Here is a 26755-nt window from a genome sequence, read left to right as displayed (position 1 = left end):
TCATATTTAAAATATTAATAATAACTATTTGGTTGCAAATTAGCTATTTGCCCCTGTAATTGATCAGATAACTACATGCATAGTTTTACATACACAGGCGAATCACTGCTATTCATGGATTCAGCTAAGAACATCTGAAATTTTTTCTTCCCTTTGGTAACTGGAGGCTGTGTGTCTTGGTTTCAGATGGGATAGAGTTAATTTTCTTCTTAGTAGCTGGTACAGTGGTGTGTTTTGGATTTAGTGTGAGAATGATGTTGATAACACACTGATGTTTTAGTTGTTGCTAAGTAGCGCTTATCTTAAGCCAAGGACTTTTCTGTTTCCCATGCTCTGCCAGCAAGCAGGTGTGCAAGAAGCTGGGAGGGAGCATAGCCAGGACAGCTGACCTGAACTAGCCAAAGGGACTTTCCATACCATAGAACATCATGCCCAGTATATAAACGGGGTGGAGCCGGCCAGGAGGGGCGGATCGCTGTTTGGGAATTGGTCAGCAGGCCGTGAGCAATTGCATTGTGCATCACTTGTCTTTTTTTGGGTTTTATTTCTCTCTTTTTTTCGTTATATTCCTTTTCATTACAATTATTATCATAATAATAATATTATTATTATTAGTTAGTATTATATTTTATTTTACTTTAGTTATTAAACTGTTCTTATCTCAACCCACAAGTTTTATCTTTTTTTCTGATCCTCCTTCCCATCCCACTGGGAGCGGGGAGGAGGAAGTGGCTGCGTGGTGCTTAGTTGCTGGCTGGGGTTAAACCACGACACTGTGGAAGAGTTGTTACGGTAGATTTTGCTGGGTAAGTTCTGTTACATGCAGCCTTTCATGTTCAGTCTTCTGAATATGGTAAAAATGATTGATCTTGGGAAGTCCAGTTATGATGCTTCATTGTGTTTTGCTTTTCACGTGAAGTTTTGCAGTGAGAAAATAATGCCTGGAGGAAAGGCAAGTATGAACTTCAGGAGGGTTTTACTATCTGCCTAGGTATCTCATTAAAATTATTTCTTATGTTCAGGCTGCTTCTTGGAAAATAGACATGTGAGCTGGGCTGAAAACTATGAAAGCCTGACTGCTGTTTACCCACCTACATGACAGCTGTGTATGCACAAGTTAATTTATACTTATACGTTGATTCCTTGTCACAGATTAACCTCTGATTGCACTTTGCTGACATGTTTAAGTTAGTTACAATATTACTTGCAGCTCCTACTACTGTGATCAGGCTCCTAAAATGCAAACTCAAATCCAAATCTGACTTTAAAGATGACTGTCTCCGGACTTATTAGGGGCAGTAAATTCGTCAACAAGACTACTGACTTGTGAATCTAGATTTATTTACAAAAGCTAGATAGAGTTAAACTGCATCCCATCACTAGCTTTGCTCAGGTAGAGCTTAATTCTGCAAAGGCCTTGGAAACCTTTCACTGCTTATGAACAGTTCAGCAGTAGCATTAAAATCATGTTAGTGTAAATGTTACTTTGGAATCACTATTCAAAGCTAAAAGAGGAACCAAACAAACCGGAGTTTGCTGTGAAAACTTTTGCAGGTGACATGAATAAAACCTATAGAATTGTGAAACCACTGTGTGTTCACTGCCTAAATATTTAATAACTTGCAACAGTACAAAGGAACTGAAATATATACCAAACCCCTCTTGATGTAAATGTCATCCCTGTGACAGAGAATAAGAAATGAAACTTTTTTTTAAATACAGTTACATACACTATAATTCTGTTCTTTTATTTACCTTCATGTACCCTGTAGTATGTATTCTCAAAATGTACTAATAATAGTTTAAAAAACAATAATAATTTTTTAAAAAAGGGACAAGGAAAGGCCTATGTCAGGGTCCAAGGCTTGTCATGAAACTGAAACTTCTCTCAGAACTCGAAGTTAGTACCAGAAGCAAGTTTTATTTTTGGTTTAAATTATATTTGTACTGTGCCTCACACAGTGAGTCTCTGGTCCATAGCTGCAGCTCCTTGTCTATCACTGTATGATGGTATTGTTGAGTAAAAGTGGCACACAAATAACAACCGCATTCTGGATGATCAATCCAGGACAGAACCCACAGACGTTTTACTTCCTGAAAACAGAATCTGACCATTGCATCTGTCAGAAATCAATATTCCTGACCAATCATCTTATTTAAGCTCTTTCAAAGTGCATGCACAAGCAGAAACAAACACTCCTTCCCTTTGCAGTGCAAGAAACCAGGCCCCCAGAGAAGGGCCCATACTGCTCAGCACCTGAATTGTAAAAGCATTGGTCAGAAACGAGACCACGAAAGGGTCTGTGTACAGTGTGCCTAAATGTTACATAAAGTATGAAGTAGTCTATAATTTCATGCTTATTTAATGCATAGGACGAAATGCCATACTTGGTTACACAGATTTCAGTGGAGCACTTGCAGTACCTTGGAGAGAGTAAAAAGCAAATGTGGGCTCTGAGTAGCAGCTGGTTTTGAATGAACGTTCTTACCACAGAGTAATGGCGATTTTCTGAATTTAGTTACGCTTAGCATTTAACCACAACTTTACAACTTTACCATTACTGTAGCTTGGTTTTTTTGGAGGATGGAGGCTATTCTTGGAGCATGACGTTCACTGTCATGTTTGAAGCAGAGCTGTCAAAACAAATGCATCAGGTCATGCAGTGAGTGGTTTATCTCTGTGGAAAACATTAGAATACAGAGGACTGTGGTCTCGGAGATAGACTAGTAATTAGGTATTGATTGCTTTCACTAACACATTGTGTACAATTCTAAACAAATGCAAGATCATTTCTGACTCCTTTCTTTTAAACCCAGATATTTGTCAGTGCATTCATTTGAAAGATTACAAAATATGAAGCAGTTTTTACAGTTGACTCACTTGGGCTTCAATTGATTGGGCTCCTATAAAAATCCTCTATTTGAAGGGAATGTCAAAAGAATCAGCAGTATCTCAGCTCCTGTCCACAACCAGGACTTTTACTTTAGAGTACAGAAAAACAACAATTGGCTTGTAAGGGAGGAGGGAAACTGTCCCTTCTTAAAGCTGCAACAAAAGTTGGAGAGCCGAGAAGGTTTTGTCCTGACTGGCTTCTTGCAATGCATAGATCTAACCAACCCTCATCCCTATGTCCCTCTTTTCTACCTTTGTAGACACAGTTAATGGAGATAGTCAAAGGGTGTGTTGCAATGTTAGCACCTACTGCATGCTCTGAACACAAACTGCCTTGTAAATGACATCTATGAGTACAACTACTCCCTTTACTGTGAAGAGATGATATTCTACATCTTCTGAGCTGAGCCATATTGCAGACAACATGTCTGATGCCTCAGATGGGAAAGCACAATACTCTCCAACTCAGATTCAAGCTCAGTGAAGAAGACTGCTGCAGCAATTGCCTTAGTGACCTCCAATCACACATATAGAGAGCGCCTCAAAAGAGGATGGTCCTTACAGTCAAAATTCCGGCTTTATTTTTTCCTTTTAGAAAGAGGCAAATTTAACAGTGTTTTGTAACTGTGCACCATGGCAAACAAGTCCCCTGAAGCTCCTACTCCACCTGCTTTCTTAACTGATGGGCTGTCTCTTGAGGATCAAAATACACCTGTCCTTTCAGTGTTGACGTGTAGGTCTGCAGAGAGTGGTAAAGACTGCATTATTTGCCACCTGCAATCCTACCTACATAAAGACAGCAGTAGAATCAAGGTTTCTCTAGGTGCCACAGCTAAGGGAGCTGCTGGAATCTATTACAACATGTACTCCATCAGAGAAAAGAGATTTTATCAAGCTGTAAGTTATGTGGACATGTGGAAAGCAAGACTATAGAAAAAGGTGGACACATATATTTTTTATTTGTATTTTCGTTTACTCATTCCTTCTGTGGTCTCTACCTGTGATAATTCCTGAACCTCTTTCAGATATGTTCTCCTACATTGCTAAGTTCTTTTATGGACACAAATGGAGATTGGCGGTTTTGGCTATCTTACTACTTTTTGGATTCATTACATAGTATAAACAAGGTTGCCACTCCAAAACGAAACATTGCTTGGTGATTTATCAAGAAAATAATCAGTTTTGAAGCAGATGGAGAAGAGTTGTGATTTTGTTTGCAACATGTGGTTACATATGATACCTTGAAATACAAAGGATCTACTTCTGCTTCCAATTAACTCAATAGCAAAACTCTCATTGACTTAAAGGTCAGCAAGATCAGGCCCTAATTTACCAACACTTGTAATTCCCTGATTAAATTTTCAAAAGCCAGATGCTAAACTGATTTGCAAGCCTTTGATATCCTGCTGAAGTCAGGGTATAGGCTGGTAAACTGTTTCTTTGGCTCTTCATTAGGATCATGAAAATTCTCTAGCTAATCATGTCAGTCTTTACCTTGTCATGGCAGCAGAGAATTCCAGTCTGTGATTCCAAGCTTGTCATGTAGTGTCTTTTCCTCTCACTTCCATCTCTTTTCCCTGCAGATAAAAGCCTTTTCTGAATATCAGAATGTTCTAGTTAAAGAACAGCACTTCAAATATATATTCCTAGGTGTAAAAAAGTCACCACAAAGGAACGCAGAAAAGAAATTAACTGCATGAAGTAGCCATTAAAGACAAACTGAAGTCTCTGTACTTCTTGATTATCTGCAATAAAAATTGTTGCTGTGCAATATGAGAAAACACAGACAAGTTATTTATAACTATATATATTAAAAATAGTATGATAATAATAATGGTGTTGCTGTCTGCTTATAACAGTTTACTTACCTACTTTCACATACACTTTCCTATCAGTACAAGTAATTAGGTGCAAATTTGCAAAACCCCGTTGCAAATGTTTAAGAGACTGAGACATCAACATCAGAACTGATTTTTTCTACAAGCTGTTACTAAATGAAGAGGAACTTTTTGATGTTCTGATTCAAGCTAACAAAGCTTTTATGCTCATAAACCCATTTTACTCTTATACAGAGAGATTTACATATACATACATATACATATATTTATCTGGGCTGTGTCTGGACTAGAAAGTGACTCCATGGCACACAGATAGTATATGGAGTGGGTGCCATGGTATCTCCTACTGGTCCAAACTATCTCAGTTTGAATTTCAAAGAGCAAATCTAGCCCACATACAAAGAATTTCTTGCCATAGGAAACAAAGAAAAGAGGCTTATGGACAAAAAAAAAGAACAGGATGCAAGAGTGGTTTTGTTGTACAGACACTAACAGACAAAGTGTTCATTAAAAACATACAGGAATCTTTGCACAGGGTAACACCTATGTGAGGAATAAAATCTCTTGTTTGCAGTCCATATGATGACAGGAGTCTCTGCTGCAAGGGTCTTTGCAATGGGATCTTCAGCCAGAATGGGTGAGAGTCCAAAACCACTCTCCTGCCGATTGCTGATGCCCAACTCCCCTGTCGTCATCTGTGAGTACTACACAGCAAGTATGATCCATCACTATTAAGCACCTTAAACTATTTACAAAACACCTCATAACTTTCTGTGTACAAAACACTGTCCTACATGACCATTTCTGCATCTCCAGCAAAGTTGCTACAGAGTAGTTACAAGTGCCCTGTCTAAGTTTACCCAGTTGTACAGCAGAAACTACTTGGGCAAATCTCTGGGATGGTCAGATTCTCCACCCAACTCACTGAAGCATACAGATGGTGCCTATTAATTGCTCTGGACACAGCAGGAGCTACCTGGGACAATCTCCAGGCCAGTCCAAAATTCTTACTTGAAGAAATCCTATAGCCACTAGTCAAATGCTTTGTTGTGACAGTGGCTACGAAATCAGTCTCAAACTCGTCATCCATGAACAGACTAGCAGGGAGTTCCTGGACCACCCAGAGAATTGGGACATTTCTGATCTAAGGATACAGAAAGCAGTCTCTAATGTCTAGACTACATTTGTTCAAAGGTAAATTTAGATAACAATCAGACCTTCTGAATTTCCCCAAAATTTCCTTCTACATCTGCCACTAAGAGACACTGTCTTACTGCTCCAGATCAAAGAGAAATCAATAAATTATTCTATCATTTCTAAATATTGGAAGGGCTGAATTCCAAGTCTTCCTCTGAGGTTGCTTTGTTGTTATTGCTTTGCCCTGGGGTGTTCATAGGTCCCATGAATGAAGAGTCCTGTATGTGCATACATGATTGCAGTCTGGTAGAGTGGTTAGGTTTGGTTGGTTTGGCAAGACATCTGTGGTTATATGGTCTCTGTATCAGCTTTCTATGAGGTAGAACAGAAGTGAAGTTTGAGGTAAACAGACACATGGCAATGGAGCCCAAAGTGACAGAAACTCAAGAGTAAAATTTACTGCAGGTCTCCTGGATAGTAACCTGTTACTGAGTTTAGAAGCAAGAATTCTATCCGCAAGGTTGTCCTCTGCCCTATTCTGTTCCATTTGGTAAAATGTGTTAAAAAAAAAAAAAAAAAAAAGATGTGTGTTTTCCTTTATATGCCTAGTAACTGTAGACCATAAAATAAATAGGGACTCTCTTTGGGGTGATAATAGTTAAGAAATAATAGAACTGTTTCATGTCTTTCTAATTAACCTGTTTTCTGTCAGAAAATGCTTATCCCATGAAATTAAAATATTTTGCTGCAACATATCAATTTTATCATAATTGCCAGGAGAATATTATCAAAGTTTCATTTCAACTTTATTACTCCAACGTGTATGAAATACAGTATAATTGAGTGATGAAGACAAAACAAAAATTTAAGACTTAATTCAAACAAAATCCCTCAGCAAGATAAACCAAGTATTTGCTTCATAAAAAGAATAAATTAAAATGTTTTTAACTTTCTATCACAGTTTAAAATGAAAGTCCATCTTAATACCTTACATTATGGTCCTAAATGCAAATTTTGTATTCCAGTCAGCTAGACCACTGCATTGCTTTTAAAGGTCTATAGATTGTCTAACTAGTGCTGCTCTATCAAGAATCTAAGCTTTTATATTTGGAAAAAGGAGAATAAATCAAACTGAGATAGTACCTGACAGTGGTTTTTATCTGCTTGCAAGTTACAAGTGATAGCATTTCTTCTCATTTATAGACAGAACAGCTGGAATAAACCAGCTTTAGTTTTCGTTATCATGAGTTACAGATTTTAAATAACTCCCTTTCAGTGACTCTTCCACAAGTTAAAGGTAATCTAACAGACTAGCAGCTGTATAATGATAGATTCACTAAACAGTCCTTAATTTTTCCAAATAAGGGCCTTGAAATCAATGGCAGTTGGATCAGGCCCTAAGTCAAACTGAAAACTTACAAACATTTCAGAGGATGTTGCAGTTTCACATTCTGTAAAAGAAGTGGAAACTGTAACTTCAAGCCTGTAGTTTGGGAGTTGAAAGTGAGAGTTCATCACATTGAAATGGGGGAACTTTCAACTAGGTTTTTTTACTGGGGTATTTCAGCAGTTAGCATCACTGTTTAAGAGCTTTGTGGAACACTTTGGACTTTGTAACATCCTTTTATTTTACGTGATTAAAAGGGATTCTTTAATTTGTGGCGTCTCAGGAGTACTGTATTTACCTACTTAAGGTCGGATAGATAATTCTGTGTATGAGTCAGCGTGGAAAGGAAAGGATTTGTGGGGTTTTTTTCCTCTCTTTTCTATAATCTTCCTACTGCAGGAGCTCTTTTTGATTCAATAATGACATTTGGTGGTAATCCCAGAGGAGTAATAATTTTGCCTGAAGACTAAACCGAGTGAGTGGTGATCTTCCTTGCTGTCAATGACCTATAGATGACATTTTGCACCTAATTAATTAGATGTCTTTCTTTTGAAAGAAATGGCGAATCACGCATAATTAGAAGAGGCATCAAAGTTGGAGCCGTTGGCTCATTAATCTAATGGAGCTAGCCTATGGCACTTAAATACCATTTGTATTGCTCATGATGTTTGTATTATTTTATGAGCAATTAGCACTCTATATAAGACTGATTCTCCTGATAGTTTTCATTCTTCTTACACTCAAAGAAAAGATTTAGATTAGTTTAGAATACAGTAAAAGCTATAACCTTTAACACTCATAATCATTCAGATATTTACAATACGGGCAATTTACAATATGGACAAATATTATCTGGAATCCAAAACTGATTTTTCTTTTCTTTAGGCTAAACAAAGAATAGAAAAAAATCTCGTAGAACTGTAGAATTCATACACAATGAAATTAAGCAAAGGATACATTGAAGGAAACGGCATGTTCTGTGATGTATTTTTTGGTGATTTTTTTCAGAACCGAGGAGTGACGACCTCAATATGGGGCACACAGTCCTTCTGTGTAAGAGTAAAAAGGGTATTTTGTTTATTTATCTTTCTTCCAAGTTGCCTACTATTAATTAAATTTTCTACTTTAACAATATCTTTGAAACATATGTAAAGATTTAAGACATACTGGATTTTTATAAACCAGATTCATTAGCAGGCTTCCTGGAGCCAGTCCATTCTCATCACAAGAGTTCCAGAAGTTTAAATTTCACTTTCCACCCACAACTTGCCAGATTGGTCTATAATCCCTGATAATTGTTTCTCTGGAGAGTCTGAGTACTTCATCTTTGCTAGGATTTGTTCCTGTAGAATGCCTGGTCGTCTTTTACTATAACCATGTCTCACAGAAATTAATCCAAGAAAGCTAAATTATACATTTTCATACCATGCAGCATGCTTAAAAAGACATCCAGCAACAGCTTTGGAAAATTAGACACCACTGATGGTTTCATATTTTAATTTATACTAAACCATTAACCACGTGCCTAGGCTGTTCAACATACATATATGGATATGGGTATGAATATATTTGTGTGCACACACCTTACATATGCTATAGCTGAACAAGTAAGTGTATATTTTCCAAAAAATAGCTAGCCAAATATACATCTTAATTAAAACCTGCACTTTCTATTTTGTCTTTGCATTCATCTTTTTGTACAGTTCTACTTCACCACAAACATAAAGTTTACTAAGAGGCTTTACATACAAGTTTTTGCTGAATCAGTGAATATCATTTGGAAATTTTGTGGTTTATGAATTTTGTGTTTTATGAATTTTGTGCTTAAATCTTAATGGTGACACCTAAAATTCCCCCAGGCAAAAACTATATAACAACTATATAAGTATATAGTTTTATAGTTCTACAGTTTTTAGCCAGTAAACTTATTCTCACTGTTTGGCTCTGTACTTAATTGTTTTACAAAATGGCTATGTCTGTACTGGGAAAGTAAACAGCGCTGGGGAATCCATTTGTCAGTACAATTAAACAGTTAAAATAGTTCTTGACAAAGTTTTGGTCTGGGTCAAGTATCAGTCTCCAAAAGAGTTTTAAGCCAGCACACAGTATTCAAAACAGCTCTCAAGTGCACTCTTTTGGAGCCTTAGAGATTTTAATAGTGTCAATACAGCCAAACCATCTCAATTAACTGCAGAACTAGGTAATGGGTCCCTGGCAATCTTTTGCTTAGTAGTATAGTTGTAGCTCTTTATTTTTGTGTGATAATATTTCATGCTGTGCTATTCATGGTAATCATAAAAAGTAGAGACTTAAATGTTAATCTTTGTTCTTCACCAGGACTGGAGCTTATAAATCAATAACCCAGACTCTGCCCACTTGAGCTAACAGAGAATCTGAGATCAACAGGGGAGTCTTTCGTCCACGTGATCTTAGCCATCCCAGGATGGCTCATTTATGCTCATTTATCAGCTCTGAATTCACCTCCTTTTGCCTTCTGAGAACTCCAGTCCTCTTCTGTATCTGTATTCACAGCCAGGCAAAACGCCACTGCACTTTTCTCGGCCCAGTGTCCTTGTTCTCTGGAGAACCTCCACAGACAACCTTAATTCTGTTTTTCCCTTTTCTCCGCTTCTTTCATTCCCCAATTGCTGTCTTTGCTTCCCGTTAACACTCCATCTTTGTTCCTTCATATAGTTTCTTTCCAATGCTTTTCATCTATTAAATAATGAAGTTTCTCTCTAATGCTTGCTCAAAGTAAAGGTTTCCTGAGAACAGTGAGGAAGCTACAAGAGAAGAAAAAATCCATGACCATCTTTGTCTTCTTGTAGTTCAGTATTTCATACCTCGTACCCTCTTTCCTTTTTTTCTTTTTTTTCCCGTTCTCCCTTTTTTCCCCCTTTTTTCCCTATTTTTCCCTTTTTTCCTTCCTCTTCTCCTTCCCCTTCCCATTCTCTTTTTCCTTGCCTTGCCTTGTGTTCAGAAGAAACAAGATCTGTTTTCTGCCCAAAAGTGGTTGCCCAGTCTGATTTGAATGCCTGGTAACATGAAACACTACAGGCTAATTTTTTTAATGCAACAGTAGCATAAATCGGTATGTAAAGTGCATATGTAGTAAACTGCCAGCAGTATGTGTTTCCTTCAGGCTGCAATAGTTCCTGAATGAATTGTCTTTTTCCCCAAATCTCTCTCTTCAGACTTTGGACTCCTTCAGAGCATCACTCTTCTGCGTGGGTAAATAAACAATGACTCATTAATGGACTGGTGCAAACAAGTGTATTTTACAGAGGAACAGAACTGAAAACTGTGCTACTCACTCCTGGCACGTATATATGGCAGTAATTTTATTGAAACAGGCCAAGGTATTTTTGGAGAGAACAGAGCTTTATGTCACAGTTCATTCTGACTGCGTTCTTACTGCAAACTTCTGAAATGTACATTTGCCAGTGTCTTGAGTGACATCTCCTGGAGAAAGTAAACATGGTCACTCACAGTAATTTGCTAGTGTACATGACAAGATATTCGCAGATTCCATTCCTGCAATTCTGTTTTTTGCAATGGGAGATTTATGCAGCAATTTTATTTCCTTTTCAAGTAAAGCTGGATCAAGGTACAGAGGTTTTCTTCCTCTCACAATAGTGCTAGTTGAGTTGACTCAAAGCCCTTGTCTGGTGACATAGCAACAGCCATAAAACAATGCAACAATTTGTCTTTATTATTACATCTTTTGACTAGGTGTCTCATGAGAGCTATGTAACTTTATCTTTCTTTCATTGACATTGGGGTAAATCAAAAGAGACTCTACAGAAACCCACGGAGCAGAGCCTGATAAAACTTGTTTAAAGAAAAATCAGGCCAATGCATTGTGAAGAATGAACAGATGAAATTAATGTAACCTGGAAGGAAGAGATGACTTCTCCCTATGCTGTGGTCTCCTGCCCTCTTTGGGTATGCCTTTCTGCATTATGCAGTGCACAGTAAAACTAATCCAGCGTAGTTTACAGCTAGGAACTGGATTAAATAAACACGTTGACAGGAATAATGTGTTTTCCAGTAACCAAGTTAGCTAAATTAGGACAAACTTCGATATTTCACTACTGTGCATTAAAGACATACACTTAAGATCAGAAGTGGTGACAGAAGGGGCAGCTATTCCATTTCATGTGCTCACAGAAGGTAAATGCAGGTTGAAAAAATAATGCATCATTCGTCTCTCAACTCATCCCTTAGTCACATATATTTCAATTTTATTTTATTGATCACAAAACCTGAAGATAAATTCTTTCAACACAAGTATGTTTTTTTTTTTTTGTTTAACTGTTTCTATTATTTTCATAGAGTTGTTACTTACTGCTACAGGAGGAAAAAACATGCAAACTTGAGATATGAAGAGAGTAGATACAGTAATATCAGCACTTAGGTGGAAGTGAAGAAGGAGGAAGAATATATTAGTGTAATAACTCCTACATTATCAAGAGAATTCTGTAATAAAATCTCCTTTTTTTTCCCCTAAAAAGAGACCACAATGATTATTCATGGTCACTGGCCTAGCATAGAGGATAACTTTGGTTCTACTCTTTGTGAGTTCCTCCTTCACCTTATTCAGAGTAAAGGCTCTCATACAATATACTGACTGAAGAGGAGTTGGAAACTAAATCTTTGTTCATTACTAGACTCCAGAACATGCATAGACAGAAAGTTCAAATGAATCACATATATTTAGGTAGCTCCATGTAATTGAAAATGTTCCTAACAGATCTAATAATTTTATTGAATAACTTCTAAGCCAAATAATTGTTCCTTCTGTAATTATCCAGACAGCATTATGTATACTGAAATACATAGACATTACAGAATTTTACATGCAGTGGAAAAATGGCTCTTGTGTTTCAACTGATGCAAGTAAAAAAGCCAAATTTCCTTTCATGTTGTGTCTGCTCCATTTACGTTACTGTGCAGCAACAGGATCAAGTTTGGGCACGGGTTTTGCATGTAGAAATGGATCCTCTTTCATTTAAATGTTGCTCATTTCTTGTACAGTTTTTCAGATTGTTGCATAGACGATGGACTAGTCAGATTTACTATTTAAAGTGACTCCATTAGCTAAATTCAGCATTTTAAAATGAGTCTGAGTCACCACTGCCTTCTGTCATGTTTTGCTGTTGTAATGCCAGCCTGAGAGCACAATGTATATACTTTCAATGGTTCCAGAAGCAGACAACAGCAGTTGCCTCTGAGAAATCTTTGCAGGACAAGAAGTGTAGTATCAAAGCATACTACAGTTATAGCCCATTGCAGTACAGTATTTCTTTATGAAGGTATGTTAGAAGAAAATATTAGACAGAAGTCCCAAACTCTAATTCATGTGGAGAGGAAAAAACAATTCATAGTAATTTAAGAGGTATTTAAAGTTGCAATTTGCAATTACAATGATTAAGCAAAGTGTATAACTTTAGGCTTCTAACTCAGGTGCTCTTCATAACTGCCTAGACTATCTACATCTCTCAATTTTCTACATTGAGAACACAGAGAAAGCTATGTCCCCCAGTTTTAGGTTCTCTGAATCAATCCTAAGTGGTTCACCTCTGGCTACAATAGAAAAAATAGTAGATTGTGTGAGTATATACATTCCTCCTCTGTTTCCCCCTGTCCCCAGTCAGCTAGTCTTTGAATGTGTAATTTGAAAGTTCCTTAAGCTGCTTCAATATTTTGCTTAAATAACAATGTATTTAGGCCATAGTAGGTTGGCTGAAAATTTTGAAAAAGACTAAGACAGTCAGGTACACAGATTTAAACAGAAAGCAAAAGAATCAGAGCCTAACTCCTGTGACTGACAGAAATTTCCAGTCACGGTATTTGCAAATCCACTTGCCAAAAACCATGAAGAAATACACCAGTGTACTGGCCTTGCTAGGATAGGGTTAGTTTTCTTTATAGCACCTCATATGGTTCTGTGTTTTGGATTTGTGACCAAAACAGTACTGATAACATATTGATGTTCTAGCTTTTGCTGAACAGTGTTTGCACAGCATCAAGGTCTTTTCTGCTTCCCACTGTGTCCCCCAGTTAACAGATTGGGGGGTGCACAATCTGTTGGGACGAGACACAACCAGGCAGATGACCTGAACTAACCAAAGGGATATTCCATACCATAAAATGTCATACTCAGCAATAAAAGGAAAAAGAGGAGGCTTTGAGGGAGTTAATCATCTCTTGCTTGGGAACCGGCTAGGCATCAGTCTACCTGTGGGAGATGGTGAGTGATTGTTTTTGCATCACTTGTTTTGTTTTATTTCTCTCTTCTTCCACTTACCCTTCTCTTATTAAACTTTTTTTTTTTTTTAATCTTGACTCCCAATTTTTCTTGCTTTTACTTTTCCTTTCCTCTTTCCCTGTTGTACTAGGGGTATGGGGGGAAAGTGAGTGGTGCTTAACTACCCACCAGGGTTAACCCACAACAGCCAGCAAGTCTGAAGAATTACATCGGCTTACAAATCAGAGATTTACAAAAAATGATGATTTTGTGTAATTTTTTTTTCCTGATTCCAGAATTGATAAAAAAGTTTGGTTTTTTTGTTTTGTTTTATGTTGTTTTGTTTGCTGCTGCTTTAGAAAATAGAATCAGATTCATAGCAGGAACAATAATAGCTTTTCAATTCATGAAAACAGAGGGCATCAGATAGTCATGTGAATCTTTATAAAATATACCATGTATCAAGAGATATGGAACAAGACTACAAGATCTGACAATGTTGCAGCCCCAAGCACTGTCAAAATTATCAGTGAGAACACAAATTCCCTTTTTATCTGAACAAAGAGCTGGTCAGGGGTTTGGGGAAGAATACACTTCTAAATCATACTGCCAAATGCACCTTCTTGCTGTGTTGCAGGATCCTCTTGAAAATCTTGTGCCAGAGCAATTGCTACTGAAGTGCAGTGCATGAGGTTTCTTTCACCTAACTAGTGCAAAGTATTCAAGTCACTTGTTTTTAAAGGGCATTGCAGGCACTCAGCAAATGATCATCTCTTCCATGTTGGGTCTACTCTAATACGATGGATGTTGCAAGACAAGGACTCAAGTGGAAGGCTAAGTGCTACACTCATACTGCTTCTTTCAGCCTTTCATCCTCCATGCCTCTTCAGTACAGCACATCCTAAAAGCCTTTATGCATGCTGTAAGGGTCTCTCTACATACCCTGGGCTTTTCAACCCTGTCTATCCCAAATGCCACAATCTTGTGTGTTAAGGTGTAGATCCTAGCTAAAGGCATGTATTTAAATCTCAAGATGCTCCAAAGCCTATCAACAGATTAAATACTGAGGTCCTTTGAGCACAAATGAAAATAATTTTCTCTTACTTCCTACCTGACTGACAAGTCTGTAGCTAAATACTGTGGTGAATACTGACATGAGTAGAGAGTGAAAAGATAATTAATTACGACAGCCAGTGGAATTGATGGGAAAATACTAATTGAAGTTCACCTGTTCTTGTAGCCAACTCTCCACCGGGCAACTTTCCTCATCTGCCATTGCCTGTCTGTCCTCATCACCACCTCTGCCATCTGTGAGAGTCTGTGTGGACTGGCTCTTTGCAGTGGAGGGAGAAGGATAATTCTAGTCAGCAGCAATTTGTGCATATCTCTGTGTCTCCCAGAGAAAGAGTGATGTCTCCCACTACTTATAGAATACTTTAAAAAATCCCATTATTACCTGAAACATTCATTATCTAAACTTAGATGATGCTTCACACTGGATTGTGGGATAAAGATAATAGTGAATGCTCTAATAATGACGTCCTTTGGGCCTCACCCAGATTAAGGTTGTGATCCTACAACTTCTTATATGAAGTCTAAAGGATCAAGCAAGTGTGGACCCACATACGTTTTTCAGATGTTTTGATACAAGCAAAAAAATTGAATTCCATTATCTCTCTTTTTTAATCTCAAAGTTCAAGGTTTTCTTCAACATTTTGGAAGTAGTAGTTCCTTTTGATTCTAATAATAGAGGAGATTCTTATGCGTTATGATTCAAATATTTCTAGAAACTTTGTGAGAGAATGGAGGAGCTCAATTCAGTTACTTAAATCACCATTTGAGATGAAGTATCTCACCCAGCCTTAAGGTGTCAGCCAAGGGCAGCATGAGTCTCTCATAGGTTTGGTACAGTATTTACCTCTCTTAGGTGAAGGTCCTGGATGTGAGATGTCTCAGAGAACTTGAAATATCACTAAGTGTTTAAGGTAACGTTTAGCCATCTGACCTGCTCCAAAACCATCCGTGTATGCTCCACATCACTAGAACAGATAGAAACAAATAGAAGATTTTTTTAAAAAACATTTTTTAAACAAAGATTTTCTTTTCGTAATTACCAATCACTGTCTAATGATATTGAAAAACTTTCAGATCTGGAAAAATCAGTAACTGTAGATAGAGTTGGTAATTTATATCTAACAGATAGGTTTTACAACTGTGTAATTCTGTGTAAGCAAGAGCTTTCTTGCTTTTTTGCTTCTTTTTCTTCCTGTGTTCTTTTAGCAGACATGATTAGTATTAAACATTACAACATTGTAATCTCTAAAAATAGTGCTAGAACCTTAAATTTTAAAAAATCTCAAGATAATGGCTACTAAATCTCTTTTTTTCTGTCAGATTTTTATATAGGTGTCATTGTTGTAGAAAGCACTGCACTATCTTCATCTAGTTATTTCACATGTTTATGAGGTAACAAAAGAACCACTTTACTGATTGAGAAATCAGGATACAGAAAGAAAAATCCCATCTAGGTTAATTAATCCTACTAATAAAATAATAAAATCCTGAGAATCATTAAGTTCAGGTTTTCTTCATGATGCGTATGAAGAATTGGATTCCTGAGGGAAGAATCTTCAAAAATCATCTATGTATACAGTCACCAAGTCCCGAAATGAAATGTAAGAGAAAAGGGAAAAGTTCTGCTCAGAAACCTGAGTTGCAAAACCTACTTGCAACAAAGCCGTGTTCCACCTTTTTCTTCAGATTTACTGAGGAGAAAGAATTCACTGTGTAAACTTAACTTTGCAAGATTCAGGACACCCGTGAAATTAAATTACTACAGGGAATCTTCAGTTGATTCATTACAGTGACTTCCTATGGTCTTTTCATTTTTGAACAACAGAACAAGAACAATAGAGAACTTTGGAAAACCTAATCAAAGAAGTATCTTAATATTTTCAGGAAAGAAAAATGGATCAGTTGTAAGACAATAATCTCTCTGAAGTACAAATTTAGAATCACAGGATAAAATCACCACAGGCAGATAAAGTACTAGAACTATAACATTTTTACAGCAGTTATCAAAAAATCATGATTTATTTAAGGTTTCTTTTTTTTTCTTTCACATGTCCTGGAAAATATTTAATTGGGCAATTCATTGGAATCTCATATGAGGATTTGGGCCTATGCTTCCAAGTAATTGTACAAGCTTATATTTGATATTGAAATGTTTATTACATTTTCACTCTTGTGTAGGTCAAAGATTGTTTCAAAAGCAATTTTTGCAATGAATTATATGTTCTTGAGAGTCAATGTTTGACTAAGAAATATGACATCTATTGATTTGGAGGATTCTGAAAGATTGTGGTTTATTCATAGGATGATACTTTATTTGGAGTCACTGTAATTCGTCTACTGAGTCATCAATTCATACCTATCTTTGCTGAAATTAAATTATTTTTGTTTTCTTTATTGAATAATTTTAAGATCTCCAGCTTTGTTGATAGTGAGTGCAAAAGATATTTATTTGAAAAAGTGTGGAATTATCAGTAGGAATATAAACAAGGCAGTTCTTTAATAACATCTATACATTTGCTCATTTTAGCCTGTCAAGATAAAGATGTGAACATAAAAGGAGTCTTTCCAGCTTATATTTATCTCGTCTTGCTAAACATAAGGAGAACAACAAAAAATTTGTACAATTAACTGCACTGCCAAAAATAAAATAAAAAAAGGTAACAGACAGAAGCACATTCTTCTCTGAATAAATGTCTTGCTGTCAAGCTATGAACATAAAAGTGTTTGTAAAACCATACATTCCACTTGTATGGAGTACAGAAATGCTGGCTCCTTTTTGCTTTTTGTAGGTCATAAAAAAAAATAAAACCCAAACAAACAAAAACCAACAACGCCACCACAACCCCCCCTCCAAATCCATAAAGCTTTACCTCAGTTTGAATAACTTTTCCACATTTAGGCTTAAGTAAACATAAAATTACAAGGAGGTATGTAAATGTCAACATTTAAATTTTAGTTTCTTAAACTGAATTTTAATCCTATGCTTGAGATTGAACAAGAGGAATCCCATCTATGAGCAATCTCTCTCTGTTGTCCCACACATCCAGACTTTTCTTGTACAAACTATACACACAGTCATAGCTGAATTCCTAAATATTTTCAGAACTCCAAACTCCATTTTCTGGCATGGATAATTTATAGTTATCTAAATAATATCTTTCAACAATTTGGGTGAAAACAACTGGAATGTGGCTTGGAAATGGTAGACAATCTGTAGTTCTTTAGTCCAAGTAGAACTCTCAGTTTGGTTCATGGGTATGTCCTTAGGAGAGCCAGGTAGGATTTTTGCTCTCCCCAGCCTGGGGAAAGCTGTTCCAGAAAACTGGTTGCTTTCTGAACTTTTTTAATATGATGACAGCATTAACAGTCAGAGAACACGGTGAGTAGGAAGAGGGAGGAGAGGGAAAAGGACATGCCAGTGTACTTTTCTGTCCTAAACAAAGCTGTTGCACTTACCAGTTCTCAGAGAAAGCTATATATTGCAGCTTTGTTGATATTTTCTCATGCTTGTCCAAGGGCACAAGCTAGGAGCCAAGAGTGACCCCAGCATGGACAGTGCCTTCACTGACGGGGCACAGTCCTGCAGGGTCTGAGCACAGCAGGCAGTGCCAGGGTCTGGTAACAGGGTCCATCAACAGCGCCCAGCAGAGCATGTGATGCACCAGGGCCAAGGGAGTGAGAAGCAAAGCAGATGAAGGCAAAGGCAGGGCTGGAAATAAGTACACCTGCCACATAGCTCACGCAGGGACTGGATGCTTGACCCAGGGACGAGCCCCTGAGGCCGTGGGAAGGGATGCACTGGGTGAAGCTTGTCAGGGACATTAAGGCCTACTGGTGTCCTCAGGGCCCTGATGTGCCTATAAAAAACAGAAGGCATTTTCTATCTGGAAACAATGAGTAGGTTGCCACTAATCCCCAAGGGGAGGTGGGCATTTTATGCTTCTCTAGTACTTACTAGAGATTGATGTGCCCTCAATTTTTCAACAGCATTAGTCCCTTAGACCTAAGCTTGTTGGATCAATTGTTTTCTGGATGACTGGAATGGAAGGATTGTAAGTCACAGCTTTTATTTATGGCCTTCTGTATGGATTTGTCTCATATCTAACTGACATAGACTCTGCTTAGCTTGCAGGTTTCTGAAAATCCATTCCTTAGGCACTTGGCTCTTCTTTATATCATACTGGGAGCCAAAACATTTATTGGCTGCTGAATTTTCCAGGAAGTAAGCTGGCAACAGATGAGATGTTGCTTCTCTGGTTTAGTGGAACTATGCCTAAGCACCTTTAAAAAAACCTGGCTTTCTATATGCTGCTTCTCATTATAAAAAGGAGGAAAAAGAAAGAATTCCTAAGTTCATAAGCTATAAGAATAAGTACGTATAAGATTGCAAGGTCCTCAGATACTGTGGTATACAGGCCACAAAGAGATGTTTGATAAGGAGGAACTACAGAAGAGTTAGAGATCAGAAATAGCTTTTTAATTGCCAGTCAAGCTAAATACTGAACAACATACAGGTACTTTGAACTGTTCCCAGTTACTCATTCAATCAATCAAGTGAAAAACTGTTGAGCAAATCTGAATGCTGAATTAATGTGAGGAAATAATTATTTGCCTATAGATATTTTGCAAATGGAAAAGATTAATTAAGGCATTTATTTCAAATTATTTGCTCAGCTGTTGTTGCTCAGAATTCAGTGGGTTTTGCATATGTAACTCATACTTCAACAGAGGTCAGGGAAATGTGTATTTAAAATTATTATTTTTCTTAAAACAGATGCAAATTAAGAAAAGAATCATTGCACAATGTATAAAATAGCTAGCCTAGATTACTTGCTGTATAAAAGAAAAAGGTACAAGATTGGCATTTTAAACAAACAAACAAAGAAATCTAAACAAATTGATCAGAAGAAAATGAAGACATCTATATAGTTAATATACATTTTTGTGTATTCTGGTTTACATGTGTCAGGATATTTTCTAAGAGTAAGTTTCAAGAAAACTATACTTTGAAGTCCAGTGAGTTCCAAAAAGTCCTTTGTGACTATGACAGAGCACACCCATGCATAAGGACACCTTTGGAGCACAGCAAGGGAGAAAGAAGTATGAGACAGACTCACCAGGGTTGTGAACCATGACAGGGGAACAAACGACCCCATGAAGTCCCCTGCACAGCAGTAAGTCTTGGAGGGCAAGGCAGACTTATGCCGGGTTTCCTACTTAACTGACAGGAAGCTCTAGCAACCAGTGGCACAACAAGAAGGACACAAAAACAGGACCAAGGCATTATCATGGGAACTGGCAAGCAAGGGCATGTAAAAAGGGCTTGAAGATGGTGGAGTCAGCATAGCGAGGGTGGTGATGCACTAGAAAAAATGATACCTTGCCCTGGCTGATTCAGCTACCTCTAGGGATAGTGGTGTCCTCAACCTAAACAGACTTCCTGGGACTTCCTCAGCTTTCCCAACCTGAGGCTGCAGGAAGTGTCAGAAAAGACCTTTCTGTGCAAGTTTATGTGAATGTCTTCTACAAGGTGCTTATGGGTGTGGAGGGAGAAGTAGTTATAAAAACATACAAACTAAAGAAAAGTATATGTTGAGGGGTAACATGGGAAAATGTCCCTAACTCTAGCCCTGCTGAAGCCACAAGAACAGATACATGCAAAACACTAAAAGTTGGCTGAACCTGTCCAAGGCTGCCAGCACACACTAGCATCAACAATGGAGGGTATACCTTGGAGCATCTCCAAGGTGGCAGTGGCTTCTCTATGCAGATGAAGATTATAGGATTATATGTACACATTTGCTAACCAAAAGACCCCTTGAGGGACTTTCCAAACACCTGCCAAGAAGCCACTTGTGCTTCAGTATGACCCTCTGTTCCTGAGTAAACAGCTGGGGTTTGTGTCCCAGCTGTGCCCAGAGGGCTGTGGAAGGCCCTGGGCAAACTGATCTAGCTCAGAAACAAGCTTTGAGCAGGGGTTGGACTAGCTGAGATCTAGTGGTTGGTTCCAACCAAAATTCTTCAGTGATGCTATTAATATTCTGAATTGAGCTTTTATTGACAGATTATAAGTTTCCCAGTTTATAGGAGAAAATTCTTTGGTTTTAGCATTTATGTGCTACTTACAAACATCTAAGTGCTGGGGCCCCAGTGATCTCTGGTGTGCACGTATACAAAGCCATTCTTAAAATAATGACTGATTATTTTGGCTCTATGAAGGTGAAACATAGATGAAGAAGCAAAACCCGTTACTGCCAGTTTGAAAGAACAGAGACTGTTTTACACACATACATCCTTTTACTCATATTCCAGCATTCCTGTGTAGCCTATGCTGTCCAGTTCCTTTATCTCTAAAGCCAGGATGCAGATATTAGATGCTCTGCTTTTATATTGGGCTTTTGCACAAAAGATGTATTTAACTTTCACAACAAAGTATGCATGAGAGCTGTAAAATATTGGTGACTTTATACCCTGGTTAGAGGGAAATTGTACCAATCCATTCGCTGATGAAGTCAGCTGGACACCTTTGGTAGCTATTAAAATGCCATTGATGACACTGTAATAAAAGACGCACTTCTTTTTTTATGTTTCTTGGTGTCTTTTTCACCTAAGAATGCTAGTGAAAATAGAAGATGCCATAGGCCAACGGAGTTTTTTGTAACTAAATAAAAATAACAAATCAAGTGAACTGTAAAAGACTTAGGCAAGTTAAGAGCAGCACTATATTAAAAGACTGTTCCACGCTAATCAATAAGGTAATTTAATTAAACCATAAACTTTCTAACAATAGACAAAAGGAATTAGAAAGTAGCTCAAAAAGTAAAAGCTTCATCAGTGAATACAAAACTTGATATAGAACTAGGAGAAAAAGTATATTAAAGTGCCTAGTTAGAGTTTGAAAAATACGACAAAGTTCCATGTCTACTGTATGTGTCCTAATCACAACTTTTTAATTTCTAGGAAAATCACTTTTAATGTAACTTTACATTCATCCATTTCATCACAAATTGTGAATTTACAAACAGAAAGAGGTTATTGACTTAGTATCCGTATCAGGGTTTATATTAAATCCTTTAATTCCTTTTTCAATGTTAGTTAAATATTTTCTGTTTGTAACTCGTTTATATATCAGGGACCCACTTCTGTTAAAATCAATTTTATGATTACACATTTGGTAAAATTCTGAGATTGAGGACCTTAAAGTATATTCATACTTTCTTCCATTAAAGTAATCAAGAAAATGAAAACAAAAGTGAATAAATTTCTTTAAGGAAAATTTCCCATGTTTGTCTGATTTATTCACAGTACATAATTTGATCAGTTATGTTTTATTTTAGGAGCTCTGCCTGAAGGATGTAGGATAAATCTGGTTTGCAACAATGTTACTGTAATGTCCTACGAATAATTCAGAAAAAGTAATATTTTTAGTGGTGTGTAATATTTTAGAAAACAACAAACCGTCTTTTTACAGTAATACTTTATAAAGTGTGGAATTGTATTCTTTGGAGTTTGCAATTCTGACAGAAGCTTCTCAAGAATAATGATATATTCCTATCTGGGTATCAAGTTCTACACACATTTGATTTGCACTGTATGTCATCTCCAATTTATTGTAAGATGTTGTATACATGGTTGAATAGTATTCAAAGGCAACTAATATGATTAGAGACAATCAGAATTGGTTATCTCTGAACTGAAGACCAACAGCCCTGAAATCTTGCAAATCAGTAGATAATAACAGCACAGAAATATATTCTATGTTCTCCCACATCTTTCCCTGCATTCCGTGCATCTAGAGGAGCTGAGAAGGCAAAGAAGAGGGATTGAAGAAGGGGGAAGGTTGTGAAGGATGGCCAGGGTGAAATTCCTCTGGAAATTTGTAAGTGTTGTCTAAACACATAAGGTTTCAAGGAATACAAGAGTAGTGTGCTGTTTTAAACTAGTTAAAAAACTAAGCAGATTTCTTTTTTTTTTTTTAACTAAAACAAGTTTTAATTAAAGCATACAAAGTTTCAATACCAGTTTAGGATGAAATAAACTGGCACTGTCACTAAAGATGTATCCCTCATTCTCACAGTTTCTTGCCTCTAGCTTCTGTCACCTTCTAACTGCCAACACAGAGGTTCATATAGCTGCATGATGAACTGGTCTGATTAAAAATATTTTTGTCCAGGTTCCTGAACAGTTCCCCAGGGATCACTTCTCTCAGCAGCAGCTTAAATTCAGGAAATGAAAGGTGCATATCCATAATCATTGCAACAAATCTAAATTGAGACTGCTGTGATCTCAGTTGCCTTTTCCATCCCCAGCTGTGCACTCTACTGCATTGCACTGGCACTATGTCTTCTGCAATCATGTACTGAAACATTATGGGGAGCTGAATGGATGAAAATTCACCCGGCAAAAGAAGAAATAAAAAAAAAAAAAGTTGTTAGTTCTTAGCTGGATCAACTCCCTGGAACAGTTTACGATGTGGATACTTAAGCCCTCAGATAGTACAAGTTAGTGAGAAGGGATAAGTAGTGGGAAAAAATTAGGACCATGACAGGCTAGAGAGGATTACATTGCTGAAGCAGCACACAGAGACATTATTTTTAGTTCTGTGGATGAAAGAAAGGTAGAGTTTAGATAAAAACACTACAGTATAAATACATCAGGATTTTTCTTTTTCTTCTGTGACATCTCTGCCTAAAACTGGAGAATGTAGGTGAGATACTGGGCATCAGCTGATACATGGATATAAACTGATATATCAACCAGTTTGAAAGGGTGGCATAAGTCTCTGTGTTGAATCAGAGCACCGTGATGATGACCTCTTGGCTTACACTAGCAGCAAAATTCCCCACCAGCAAGGAGTTAGATTATCAATTCAGTTTCAATGTTATTATTTTTTAACTTATTTTTTAACTGGGACCCTTATACAAACCAAAACGTCTTAAGTCTTCATTTCATCAAACTATAAAAAGAAAGAGTATTTGAACTCTCTTCTCTTCCCTTGCAAGGTAAAAAACTCCTGGCAAAACAACACACTGGCCATTTACGTTTTCTTAGAGCAATGCCAGTTTTTCCCAGCTTCAGGCATGAGAAGAGAGAGAAAAATCCCTGCTCACTTTTAGTTTTGGATCACCTCTGCACCGTAATGAACTCGCCAGACTGCTTACAGCAGCTTTGGGTCTAGTTTGCACTGGCTGTGGGAACAGCATCACTAAAACCTGGCCCTCCATCTTCTAATAAAACTAAAGCTCCATCATCATTTTTCTGTTGCAGTGGCTGCATCAAGTCACAGAGCAAAAGAAAATGTACTGTAGAAAAAGGAGAGACACGGAAATATTGCCCGTATTCTTCAGTGAATTTCTACTACCCATTATCTCTTAATTATCAATTACTTTCTGCTCACTCCAGTGACTATATCAGCTGCCTAGAGTGGTAGGAGAAGTGAGCATCCCAAAATGATGTTAAGTAGGCAAACTAAATCGTAATACTGCATTAAATATTTCTTATTTAGACAAGAATATGGCTGCATTTGATCTCAGTGAAGTCCCCAAACTCTCACTTCACAGAGGCTTACCCAGGCTCTAAATCAACGAAGCTGAGGACATGTTACTTTCCAACAATCTGTTCCTTCAAGTTAAAAACAGCTGAACATGATCTTGCTAGCTCCCAGTGTGGTGCTGTGGCTGAAAGGGCTAATGTGATTCCTGGCTGCATAATCAGGGGAATACTCAGCTGGAGTAGGGAGGTTATATTACTGACATAACAGCATAAATGTTTATGTTTACTCTGGGGCTTGAGGTACAAACTGTAGTATACACATCCCCTAGAGAGGCAGCTATTCTCCATGACTGCAATGTTTAAAGGTACGGTAAGAAAAGGAGACTGTTTACCACAGGAGGAAGAAAACAGCTCACATGGATTTAGGTGCCAAACAATAAGATGCTAGGATCTGAAAATACTGACTGCTGCAACGTTTTTGTTAGTCTCATGTCACACATACAAGCTTTTCCTACAGCAGTTTGAATAATGGATGAGGAACGAAGAATATGTGTACAGTAAGAAACGTGTATTTCTGTATTGTATCTGGACTTACGGCTCTCCTTAGCCTTCTTAAAAAACGTTTTACACAGAACAGTTAGCTTAGAAATGCTTAGCAAATGTCGAATTACACAGACAGGAGAAAGAGACTGACCACTGATATCTTTAGATACAAATGTGTGTAAAGAAATACAGAACATGCGGAGTTCACATGTCTACTTCAAGGTTCTCTTCATGTCCACTTCCATTTACCCTACTGAGAAGATGCACTACCTTCTGATCGTGGTAACAATACCAAACTTTTATATCAGCTTTTCATCATCAGACTGTATTTACAGATGGAAAAAAAAAAAAAAACAAAAAACAAATGTCCTGGTTTCGGCTGGGATAGAGTTGATTTTCTTCTTAGTAGCTGGTGCAGTGCTGTGTTTTGGATTTAGTGTGAGAAAAATGTTGATAACACTCTGATGTTTTAGTTGTTGCTAAGTAGCGCTTATCTTAAGCCAAGGACTTTTCAGTTTCCCATACTCTGCCAGCAAGCAGGTGTGCAAGAAGCTGGGAGGGAGCATAGCCGGGGCAGCTGACCTGAACTAGCCAAAGGGGTATTCCATACCATGGAACGTCATGCCCACTATATAAACTGGGGGGAGCTGGCCAGGAGGGGTGGATCACTGCTTGGGCATCGGTCAGTGGGTGGTGAGCAATTGCATTGTGCATCACTTGTCTTCTCTTAGGTTTTATTTCTCTCTTTTTTTTGTTATATTCCCTTTCATTACTAGTAGTAGTAGTAGTAGTAGTAGTAGTAGTAGTAGTTAGTATTGTATTTTATTTTACTTTACTTTAGTTTTTAAACTGTTCTTATCTCAACCCACGAGTTTTACTTTTTTTTCCCGATCCTCCTCCCCATCCCGCTGGGAGGCGGAATGGGGGAGCAGCTGCGTGGTGCTTAGTTGCTGGCTGGGGTTAAACCCTGACATCAAGCCATAGTGAGGGCACTGCTTGCTGCAGGCCATTCAGCAGGGCAATGAATGATGATGGAAACACCCAGAAATCCCAATCTTGTTTTCCCAGGCTAATACTTACCCAATAGACCATGCTGTTTCTGTGAGATCACAAGTGCATTTTGTCTTTGAAGCATGTTATCCATTACCTTTGAAGGGGCTTCTTTTAATAAAATACAAATCAAATACATCTAAAATAAATCAAACGCAACAAGGCTTTGAACCAGATCCCAAGAGGTCCTGATAACATACTCTGCATTTAAAAATGTGCTGATAACATACTCTACATTTACAAATGCTGCTGATCTCAATGGGAGTTAGAGATGCTCAGGATCTCACTTAGGATTTGAAACCAAAGAAAAATAAAAATGAAATAAAATTATACATAGGGCACCAAGGTGAAAGGTGGAAATACACTGTGAGCTTATTCTGCCCCTTATATTGAAAACAGTGTTTGGCCACAGGCGCAGTCTGAGTGCCTCATCTTTTAACTGTAAAGAGGCAAAATTTAGGCCCTCAGGCTTCCTATTCTTATAAGTCAAAGATGCTAATGATGTGTCTGCCTACCAATGTGACAAAGAGTGCCACTGCTGAGACCCTTTCTTTGAAGTAAACTACAATTCTAAAACTTTCATTTTGTCATTGAAAATTCCTGCTAAAGCTCTGACATCTTTTCTGACCTCACATGAAGTGCTATAATGTAATCCTCGTGGGAGCACCAGAAGTTCAAAATCCACTAAACCTGATGAAAGAGTTAACACAATAATGACTTTTGTAATTAAAAAGAACTTCAGCACAATACCTGAAAACCTAAATATGCCATTTACCTCCCTTTTATAAATCAGCCACTGCATAATTAGTCTATTCAGTAATTTTTAAAATAGACATCTGAACAATCTTCAGTAGATACTGAAAGATCCCAAGGTGCTTTGCTGAAATTTTAAATGCCTTTAGCTTGAACTACAATAAGTAGAGATGATTGCCAAATTGAAGACTTTGTTTACAGCTGCTGCACTGAACACCTTTTAGAAAAAGAACATTTCTGAAGAAGGATTGTAAATTAGATGATAACAGGGTTTTGAACGTGCAGTTCAATGTCAAGATGTTACATCAGCCAAAGCAATTTGAACAGGTATTCATTTT

The sequence above is a fragment of the Gymnogyps californianus genome, chromosome 1 (assembly GCF_018139145.2).
Source record: "Gymnogyps californianus isolate 813 chromosome 1, ASM1813914v2, whole genome shotgun sequence".
NCBI classification, from domain to species: Eukaryota; Metazoa; Chordata; class Aves; order Accipitriformes; family Cathartidae; genus Gymnogyps; species Gymnogyps californianus.
Note: the sequence above shows the minus strand (reverse complement) of the source record.